Source organism: Canis lupus, chromosome 17 (genome assembly GCF_048164855.1).
Source record: "Canis lupus baileyi chromosome 17, mCanLup2.hap1, whole genome shotgun sequence".
In the NCBI taxonomy this organism is placed as follows: domain Eukaryota; kingdom Metazoa; phylum Chordata; class Mammalia; order Carnivora; family Canidae; genus Canis; species Canis lupus.
The window spans coordinates 52,289,788-52,301,343 of NC_132854.1; positions in this window are offsets into that span (position 1 = coordinate 52,289,788).

Sequence of the window (11,556 nt, forward strand, 5' to 3'; positions counted from 1 at the left end):
CAACAAAAATACCATGGACCGAGTGGCTTAGACAAAAATCACTTATTTCCCAAATCCAGGCTCAAGATGCCAGCAGATCCGGTGTCTGGCGAGGTCCTGCTTCCTGGTTCCCTGAGGGCTGTCTTCTTGCCATGTCCCCACATGGCAGGGGTGAAAGAGCTCCCTGGGATCTCTTTATAAGGGTACTAATCACCCAATCACCTGCCAAAGATCCTACCTCCAAATACCACCACACTGGGGATAGGATTTCAACATATGAATTTTGGAGGAACAAAATCATTCAGCCTAGAACTTGGTCCTTTCACTCTGCTCCTTCTGGACCCACAGAAAGGAGGTCTTTGGGGGATGTGGGAATGAGACCTTCACTCAGCTTTAATTGAGTCTGTCAAAGGGTCCAGTGGGCCACCAAGGGGAACCCTGGGGGAGACAGCGGAACAGAACACTTTCACATGTTAGCATCTGCTTAATTTTCCTGCAAGCCTGAAGCTCAAGGGTTAAAACTGACTTTAAGGGGAAGCAAGGGGTCAGTCCTTGTGGACTCAAGGGTCAAATCCAGGTCGGTCTGACCACTGCACCCAGCCTGTCCCCACAGCGCCGAGTCACAGTCTCCACGGCCTCCCTTTGGGGGGGGCGGGCCAGAAGGTGGGTGTAGAGAGAGTCAGCCCTGTGCTGGTGCCCAGATGCCTTGGGGATTCCCTTTCCTCACTTACAAAGGGCCTTCACTTTGGTTTGCTACCCGGGTCAGATGTTCTCAATTTTCTTTTTCTTTTCTTTCTTTCTTTCTTTCTTTCTTTCTTTCTTTCTTTCTTTCTTTCTTTCTTTCTTTCTTTCTTTCTTTCTTTCTTTCTTTCTTTCTTTCTCTCTTTCTTTCTCTCTCTCTCTCTCTCTCTTTCTTTCTCTCTTTCTTTCTTTTTAAAGATTTTATTTATTTATTCATGAGAGACACAGAGAGAGGCAGAGACACAGACAGAGGGAGAAGCAGGCTCCATGCAGGGAGCCCGATGCGGGGCTCGATCCCAGGACTCCAGGATCATGCCCTGGGCCGAAGGCAGGCGCTAAACCACTGAGCCACCCAGGGATCTCCTCAAGTTTTTAACGATGTTCTCAATTTTCAAGGAGTGAAACGTTTCTCATTTCATCTTCCCTTCATCAAATTATTTGGGTTCTGTCTACAAAGAGTCCGGGGGGTGGGGGTGGGGTCCCAGCCACCCGCAAACCTGGAGGGGTGAGAGAGTCTGTGCCTGTGCCAGGCCAGCAGAGGGGAGAGTGTCACTCTGGCTCCTGGCTCCGTAATTGAGATTTGACCTGTTTCCAAGTCCATGTGTCTTGGAGGACTCCTTCATTCTCTCACTCTTCTCTGGCTCCTGGCCACCTGCCTCCCATCTGTCCCGGTGCCCAGGTAGGAAATGAACACCCCAGGCCGTGGGCCCGGGGCCCCAGGCTCTCTCCCTTCTCTGCCACATTCCACACGCAGGTGGGCTCTGCTGGGAAGACATTCCCAGGCAGAGCGTGGCATTTTAAAAAGTCTTTGAAATACACTCCTATTCCAGGCAGGACTGGCGGTGGAGGCGTGGAGCGAGGTCGGGTAGACTTGCGATGCTTTCTCGGAGATCGATTCGGTTTCGGTTCTGTGCAGAAGACTGCACTGCAGCCCTTCGTGGTTCCTCCTGCTTTACCCCACATGGGTGTTTCCCTGCCCCCTCCCCCACCTAGCCCCTTGCTAAGCACCACTGGACTCAGCAAACACTAGGAGGCACTAAAAGGAGCACTTGTTGGCTCAAAGTAGTGGCTCCCAACTTTGGCTGAGTGTTAGGATCTTCAGGGAAACTAAAATACACGGGTGCCAGGCTCCCAGCCATAGCTACTCTGATGGAGGACCGTGTGGATGAGAACTTCCCTCATGACGCCAACATCAGACAAAGGTGGCAAGCTCTTACGTGATGCCCTTTCCCTCTCCTCTGCCGGCCCTGCTCGAGCCTGTCTGAGCCTCAGCTGGGGAGCTGCTCATGTGGGTGTCTGCGGCATTGCCCTTTGTCAGCCACCCGGACCGGGTCAAACTCTGCTGGTTCCCTGCGTATTCACACAATGTGACCCGCAGAAAGGGGATCTTCGCTGGATATGTCCAAAGGGCCTTCAGTCCACCACCATCAAAGGATACAACTTGCAAGTGTCTGCAGATGGCTCCGGAAGCCACTGTAGAAGGGATGTCGTGCTATAGCTGGCCTGTCGATGGAGGAGACCTCGGGGGCGGAGGGTGGGCAGGCCACATCTCTTTCCCTTTATCTGCTTGGCTTCCCCATCTCAGTAAATGGCAGCTTTATGCTTTCAGTTTCACAGGCCAAATACCTGGGGGTCATCTTGGATTCCCGGCCTTTGGTCACATTCCACATCTAACCCATTGGCAAGTGCCGTTGGCTCCACCTTCAGAATATATTCAGATTCTGACCACTTCTCACCACCTCTACTGCTTGCCCAGGTCCCTGCACCATCTTACCTGGTGCAGTGAGCTCCTTACCTGGTCTCTCTTATTTTGTCCTGGGCCCTTCGAGGTCTATGCTCTCTCTCTTTTTTAAAAAGATTTTATTTATTTATTCATGAGAGACACACAGAGAGAGGCAGAGGCATAGGCAGGGGAGAAGCAAGCTCCCTGTGGGAAGCCCGATGTGGGACTCGATCCCAGGACCCTGGGATCACACCCTGAGCCAAAGGCAGACGCCCAACCACTGAGCCACCCAGGTGTCCCCAAGATCTATTTTCAATATGGCAGCCCGAGTGCTCCTTTCAAAATGCAATTCAGAGTTCACCACTGTTGTGCTCAGAACCCTCCATTGGCTTCCAGACTTACATCCAAAGTAAAATCTAAAGTTCTTCCCATGATCTGTAAGATCACATAGTGTGGGGGCTGATATGTCTTTGGCCTCATTGACACTCTCCCCCTTATTCACTCCCACCCAGTCATACCCACCTCCCTGCTGTTCTTTAGGCTTGTGAAATTCGCTTCCACCCCAGGACATTTGTACATGCCATTCTCTCTGGCTGGAATGCTCTTATCTTTCTGCACAGCCCAGGACCTTACTTCCTTTACGTTTCTGCTCAATTGTTTTCTTATCAGACTCAGGCTTCCATGAGTACTTTAATTAGTGCCCCCCTCCCCCCGCACCTTAACTCTTTCATTTTTATTCTCAGAGCTTATACCACCTACATATATCCTGTTTGTTTTTGGCCTTGTCACTAGATTGCATGTTCCACAGAGCAAGGTCATTGATGTAGCCCGGCCCAGGATAGTGCCTGACACAGAAAGTACTCAGCAAATATTTGTTGAATGGCTGAAAAAATCTATGAGGTGGAGCGTGGGAGAGGAGGCTGGAGGAACACCAGGTCTTCCAGGGGCCTGCAGGGCTGCGTGAGGCTGGGAGGACGGGAGTGTGCCCAGGTGGCCTATATAGCCAAGGAAAAGTGCTGCGCAGAGTCGAGGTTCAGTGCCACGACTTTGTTGCTGTTCCTGGTTGATGCCACAGACCACATAACCTCTGAGTTGAGTCTTCTTAGAATCATTCATTCCTCTTCTACAAAAGTCTCCTTAGCTGGGGAGGCCTGACGTGCAGGTGGATAGAGCTGGGGTGGTTGGAACAAAGCAGAGTTTTTCTGCTTCCCCCAGGCCTGAGCTGGCTGTGGCCTCCTTCAGGCTTGGGACCCGTGAACAGAACTGGGTTAGACCCTCAGTTCCTGGGAGGGGTGGCGTGTGAGTAATGAGCACGTCAGACATCAGACAGCTGAAGGAGTGCAGCTTGGGAAAAGTAAGCTCTGGCAGGGAGACGGGAATGAAGGCGATGGCTGGGTTTAGGAGGAATGGAATGGAGCCCCCGGTGGGGGTAGCCAGAGAGCTAGTTGGGTGTAAACTGAGTCATTAGAAGATTGCATTGTGTGTTCCAGAACAACCCTGCACATTCCCTGCCATTTCTTCTCTCCCTGCTGATAATAACTTTCCTGACATTACCTTATTAATCACCAGCGCCCCCCCCCCAGGCCCCCAATGATGGAAAGACAGTAACACAGTTGAAGAAATGGAGGGATGAGAAACTTCTCGAGAGGGGATAATGTGAGTGACGATGGTGGGGGTAAGGACCTCTGAAAATCCTCCCCTCCATAAAAACAATGAGAACACTGGCCAAAAAACGGTCAGAGTCAACTGTCTCAAAATTCTGCAAGCTAAAAGGGCTTGCAACAGTCGAGATCATACATTTGAGCGGCTGAATCTTAGTAAGAATAGTGCGCTTTGCGGTGTGTTGACTTGCTCTGCGGCAGCTAGTAAACGGGCTTGGCAAGATTGTAAGATGCGAGCTCACTGTACAAAACTCAGTTGTATTTCTATACTTGAGCGATGAACAGTCTGAAAATGAAATTAAGAAAATAACTTCATGTACAAGAGCACCGAAAAGAATAAAATACTTAGGAATAAATGAATACACACACAGGGGCACCTGGGTGGCTCAGTGGTTGAGCACCTGCCTCGGGCCCAGGTCATGATCCCTGGGTCCTGGGACCAAGTCCCGCATCAGGCTCCCTGCAGGGAGCCTGCTTCTCCCTCTGCCTGTGTCTCTGCCTCTCTCTGTGTGTCTCTCATGAATAAATAAATAAATAAATAAATAAATAAATAAATAAATAAATAAAATCTTAACACACACACACACACACTTAGGAATAAAAATGAAAGAAGAAAGAAGTGCTAGCATTATACAACTGGAAACTATAAAATATTGTTGGATGAGATTAAAGAGGTCCTTGAGAAATAGAAACTCATCCTGTGCTCATGGATTGGACAACTTAATATTGTTACATGGCAATACTCCCCAAAGTGATTGGCAGATTCATTGCAATCCTCCCTATTAAAATCCCAGCTGCCTGCCTTTCTTTCTTTCTTTCTTTCTTTTTCTTCTTTCTTCTCTTTCTTTCTTTTTAAACTTTTTTTTTTTTTTAAGATTTTATTTATTTATTCATGATAGTCACAGAGAGAGAGAGAGAGAGGCAGCGACACAGGCAGAGGGAGAAGCAGGCTCCATGCACCGGGAGCCCGATGTGGGATTCGATCCCGGGTCTCCAGGATCGCGCCCTGGGCCAAAGGCAGGCGCCAAACCGCTGCGCCACCCAGGGATCCCTCTTTCTTTCTTTTTAAATGGCAAGCTGATTTTAACATTCATACGGAAATATAAAGGACCTAGAACAGCTAAAATGATCTTGAGAAAGAACAAAGTTGTAGGATTCATATTTTTCAAATTCAAAACTTACAACAAAACTCTGCTAATCAAGACTTTGAGTTAGTAACATAGGGAGAATCATATGGATCATTAGAATAGAATTAATAGTCCAGAAATAAAACCGTACATTTATGGTCGCTTATTTTGACAAAGATGCCAAGATGACTCAATTGGGAAAGAACTGTCTTTTCAACAAACAGTGCTGGGAAAACTGGATATCCACATGTAAAAGAAGCTATTCCCTTATCTCACACAAAAATTAACTCAAAATGGATCAAAGATGAGAGCTTAAGCCATTAAACTCTTAGCAGAAGATGTAAGCGTAAATCTTCATGACTTTGGATTAGGCAATGTTTTGTTTTTTTTTAAGATTTTTGAATTTTGATTTTTAAGTAATCTCTATACCCAACGTGGGGCTTGAATTTACAACCTCGAGAGATCAAGGGTCACATGCTTTACCAACTGAGTCAGCCAGGCACCCCAGCAATGTTTTCTTAGATATAACACCCAAAGCAACCAAAGAAGAAAAAATAGACCAAATGGACTTCATTAAAATTAAAAACTTCTGTGCTTCAAAGGGCACTTACGAGAAAGTGAAGGCAACCCACAGAATGGGGGATATAATGACAAATCCTATATCTCATAATGGTCTGACATCCGGAATACATGAAGAATTCCTAAAACTTAACAATACATAGACAAAGAGCCAATTTTTAAAAAATGGGCAAAGGATTTGAATAGATGTTTCTCTGAAGAAGCTACACCAGGGACTAATAAGCACGTGGAAAGATGCTCAATATCATTAGTCATTAGGAAAACACAAATCCAAACCACAGTGAGATACTATTTCGCATCTGCTAGAGTGGTTATGAGAAAAAAGATGGAAACTAGCAAGTGTGAGAAAGGGTGCAGAGAAGTTGGAACCCTCACACCGCTGGTGAGAATTTAATGATGAAGCCATTTTGGAAAATGGTTGGTCAACTCCTCAAAAAAGCTAAACAGAGAGTTACCATATGACCTTACCGATCCACTCCTAGGGAACTGAAATCCTATGTCCACACAAAAGCTGGTCCTTGAACGCTCAGAGCAACAGTGTTCACATCAGCCAAAGAGCAGAAACAGCCAAAATATCCATCAGCTTGTAAATGGGAAAACAAAATGTGGTATATTGGTACAACTGAATATTATTTGACTATAAAAAAGAATGAAGTAGTGATCCATGGTACAACATGGATGAATCCTGAAAACATGATAAATGAAAGAAGCAAAAAAAAAAAAGGTCCCGTGTTGTATGGACCCACTTACACGAACCATTCAGCATCGGCAAATCCATGGAGACAGAAGGTAGATTAATGTTGCCAGAGGATGAAGGAGGAGCAATGGGGGATGACTAGGAATGAGTATGAGGCTTCCTTCCGGGCCGATGAGAATATTCTGGAATTAGATGGTAATGATGTTTGCACGACTCTCTGAACATACTCCAAACCACTGAATTGTGTGCTTTAAAAGGGTCAGTGTTATGGTATGTGGATTATATCTCAGTCAAAACATGTTTTAGAAAACTTCCCAAGGACACTAGTGAGTTTGATAGTCATGATTTGAATCCAGTGCCCATGAGCTTAAAGACATTTGTCGCCAAGTCCTCTGAGCCTTGGAGCTGACTCAGTTACCCATAGGAAAATGGCTTTGTTGGGTATCACGGCGTCTTCTGGGCCCAGCTGTCTGGATGTGTGCTTGTCACCAGGGGCTGACCCAGACACAAATTTATGCTCAATACCACACAGCATCCTTGCCCCTCCCACTACTAAGATTTTGTTACAGGATCAAGCCTGGATGTCTGATTTGCTCTTCCCTTGGGATGACATCCTCTTCCAGGGGCTCCTCGTCTCACGCAAACGGGTTAGGGGTGGGGCCCTACTGCCCCTCTAGCAGATGGGACAGCGTTTCTGCTTAGGCTAAAGCTGGATCTCTACCTCTGCTACACTATCATTATTGTGGGACCTAATCTCCTTTCCTTTAGGTATTTTATTTATTTTTATCACATAGCCTTTATTTAGAAATTATATATATGTTCTTTCTAACCAATATAGCAGCATAAAATAAACATAAAAGTAAACTTTGAGAAGACTGTGACAAAGATGAAATAAGTACAACTTAAAAATAAATACAAGTATAAAGTACAAACGGGACATTCGTGGCGTTTATAATCTATCATACAATTCCAAAGTCCAATGCAACTCCAGATTTTTATTTTTTTAAAACTTTTTAAGTGATATATACAACTTTATTAAACAATTTAAAACATTATTTTTTAAAAAAAATTTAAATTCAATTTGCCAACATAGAGTATAACACCCAGTGCTCATGTCATCAGGTGCCCTCCTCAGCGCTCATCACCCAGTCACCCCATCGCCCCCTGCACCTTCCCTTCTGCAACCCTTTGTTTGTTTCCCAGGGTTAGGAGTCTCTCATGGTTTGTCTTCCTCTCTAATTTTTCCTTTAGGTATTTTAAATAGGATAATATTTCTCCTCTTCAACTCATATACCTACCCATCCACCATGCCTGCCATCCATCCATCCATCCATCCATCCATCCATCCATCCATCCATCTTGACCAATCCATGTTCTGTTAGGCTCCTTGCAAAGCATCTTGCTGGAGTACAGTTTTGCCCGGGTTTGGGAACATGGGCCAACTGATTTTTCTCTAAGTCTTCTAGAGATTTAGGGGTCTAGGAGGGCAGGAGGTCTTTCTGGGTTGTGTGTGGGGTTGAAATGCTTGGCAGCCATGATGATGGGCCAGGGGGCCCAGGCAGCCTCACAAAGGTGGAAATAATTCTGATCCTCTCTGCTAATTTTTTTTCTTTCTTTCTTTCTTTCTTCTTTCTTTTTCTTTCTTTCTTTCTTTCTTTCTTTCTTTCTTTCTTTCTTTCTTTCTTTCTTTCTTTCTTTCTTCTTTCTTTCTTTTCTTCTTTCTTCTTTCTTCATCTTTCTTTCCTTCCGTTCTTTGCCACAGAGCCAGCCATTTTCAACAAAAGGGCTTGCAAATGTAAAAGCTTCTCCCCGAGGGCTCCTTCTGCCTGGCACAGACCTTTCATCACCAACCCAACTTGTAATCTTGGGTAAAAGAAGGTTCTCCACTCATTTTCAAAGACCAAAAAAAAAAAAAAAAAAGCAAAGCAAAACAAAACAGCCACATCACGAAGTCGCTCCATGTAATGAGGCTTGCTCTCTTGAGCTGTCATTACTCGGGCTCCAGGAGGACCTGGGCTGCTCACTGGCCTCCCACCTTCCCCCCGGGCCAGTCAGGGCTGGAGTTAGTAGCTGGACAGCCCAGGAGGCCACCTGGGAGGCTCTGAGGAGAGGCCGGTTTGGGGGGCTGGGCCTCACTTAGAAATTCCTGGCTGGTCAGTGGCAGCCGAGGATGGGAGAACAGTCCTGTCAGGCCTGCCACAACAGCTACCCCCCAGAACCTTCCAAATTCAGGCTTTTGCTCGAGTCACTCTTACCCTTACCTTCCCCCAGGACTCCCTGACCAGTCCTCTGGGCTCCTAGAATCTTGCTCATCCTCGAGAACCAGTATAAGCGCCACTTCCCGGGACCGGGGAGCCTCTACCTCCCACAACTAGTCATTCAACAACAGTTTATCGAGCACCTTCTCAGGGCCAGGCTAACGACAAACTGGCCTGGATCCCTGCCCTTCCCCGCAATTGGAAACAATCACGGGACAGCATGCTGGAAGCATCCATAGCTCTTCCCAGGGATTTTCAGGGTGCCACGTGCACTTCTCTCTCCCTCGGTCAGCCAGGTGGCCTCGTCTTTTCTCTTTTAGGGTAGACTGGTGGTCTTTGCTTTTTAATTAATTAATTAATTAATTAATTAATTAATTAATGTCTTTGCTTTTTAAATAAAATAGGACTAAGAAGAGGGCCTGGCTCCTGAGGTTATTGTGAGGATTTAATGAGTTTGTTTGATGCAAAGCCCTGGGAAAGTGCCTGGCTCGTGGGAAGTGCTAGGTAACAGCTCTTGTTATTTTGTGCGATAATGCTATTCCTTTTTATTATTCTCTTCACATATGATGGGACCGTGGGCCCTCAGGCTGAGCCTTCTGAGACTCCTCAGTCACCCTCCCAGAAGGGACCGAGTACAGGGACCAATTCCCTTCACCGGCTATCTGCAAACCTCGCTGCGTCAGGAGTTCTCCCCTGGCTTGAGGCCTGTACCCCACAGGCCAGGGTTGGGGGGACATCCAGAGGACTCCGCTGTCGTCTCTTTTAGCACCACAGCTCTGGTGCTAACAGCCTCCTGAAGGGAAAGCTGTGGTTGCCGGGCACCCAGCTGGGGTCCCTCCGAAGAAAACACCCTTGTGCCTCACCCGAGACACGCGATGGTGAAGCCTGAGCGCCCAGGTTCTGACCAGGAGGCTGGTGTCTGCAGATGGAGAGCACGGGCCCTGTCTGTGGGGTCCTGGAGGGATGGAAAGCCCTGGAGCCCAGTGGCCTCTCGGGGGGCCCTGCACCCCCACCACCCTCCGAGCTCGCGTCCATGCTCAGATGTTGCACCAGGCCAAAGGCTGCCCTGGCCCCCAGTGAAACTGGCCAGAGCCCTTCACCTCCAAGGGGCCACTTCCCTCCCGGAGAGATGCCTGCACTGGCTACCACGTCCTGCTCATCAGGGGGCTTCATCACGCCTTCGTGGGCCCCGAGATGTCCGATGCTGAGGCTCCTGTTGGAGGCGAGGCCAGGAGACGCGTCTGGAGCCCTAGGGCGGGGGACTCTGCGGCTGGCCCCACGTCGGGGGACCTGGGGTTTCTCGGCTGCGGGGCCTGGGGGGATGCCCCGGCTTGGGCAGCTGTAGGGCGAGCGGCTGCCGGCTCGGGCTGGCTTCTGCGCGGCTCCTTGGCTCCCCGACTTCGGTGAAACCTGCAGCCTCGAGGCTTTTCCATCAGGCGGTGCAGGACCGGCCCGTGGGGGAGCCGGCGTGGCTCTGAGGGAGAAGCTGATGTCGTGGTCCTTAGAGGCATCCTGGGCGCAGGGACGGGGCGGGGGTCACCCGCAGGCCAGGGGAGGACGGGGGCCAGCTGCACGCGGCGGCCTCCCACAGCATCTGTCAGCGGCCGGTCACTCACTATGTGGCCCCCCGAAATGAATACAATGTCGGTTATATCTTAAAAACAAAAACAAAAACAAAACAAAACAAAACAAAAAACCCAACTGCTTTTTTTGGGAAGTGGAAAAAAAAAGAGAACCGTCTCGGAGAAAAACAAAGGAGCTTTTTTCTTTTAAAAAGCCACACTCATTTTCCAAAGGTCCTTGGTATTTTTTTTTAATGCTGATAATAGGTGTTTTTTAGAAACTGTTATAGGGCAGCCCGGGTGGCCCAGCGGTTCAGCGCCGACTTCGGCCCGAGGTGTGATCCTGGGGTCCCGGGATCGAGTCCCGCGTTGGGCTCCCCACATGGAGCCTGCTTCTCCCTCTGCCTGTGTCTCTGCCTCTGTGTCTCTCATGAATAAATAAATGAAATTAAAAAAAAAAAAAAAGACTGTTACACAAACAGCTTCTTCCTAAGTAAGGCCTGAATTACAGGCGCTTCTCCGGACTTCTACGGACACTTCCTAGAGGAATTCTCAGTACTCCCATTGTACAGGAGGATCATTCTGGTTGAAGAGGCTCCCGTTGATCTCATTCCAGTCCTTGCCAGGACGGGACGCGGGATTGCACGGGATTGCATGGGATTGCACGGGATTGCACGACTCCTTCCTCGGAATGTCCCTGTGGCCAGGCCTGGGTCCCACGGGGTGTGGGCCAGCCCTGCGTCTGCAGGGAGGGAAGAGGCTTCCAGTGAGGACTGTGGCCTCTCGGTGGTGTAAAGCCCACAGCACAGGGGCGAGGTTCTCTTGGCAAATTGAAAAAAAAAAATTCTGATCTGTTTACTTCCCCAGAGGCTGGGGGCAGGCGCCCAGTGTTGAAGGGCCCTGCCCTTTCTAGGGAATCGCCTCCCTGATGGTGCTGCGCCGCACCTGACTCTGTCACCCAGACACCAGCAAATGTGGACGGTCCCTAAGCGGGAGCAAAAGGCAAGCGGAGATCCGGGTACATCTGAAAAGGCAGGACTGCAGAGCGCCGAGCCACCGCGCACCCACACCCACACCTGACGAAGCCTTCACTGTGTGCTCCCCGGAGGAAGGGGGTATGATACACGCACCCCGGGGGAGCCCCTGTCTCGTGCCTGCACGCTGAGTCCCGGGCCCAGGCCCCTGCTTGGGGGATGCTCCAGCTGCAAGCACCCCAGCCCCCCCTCTGC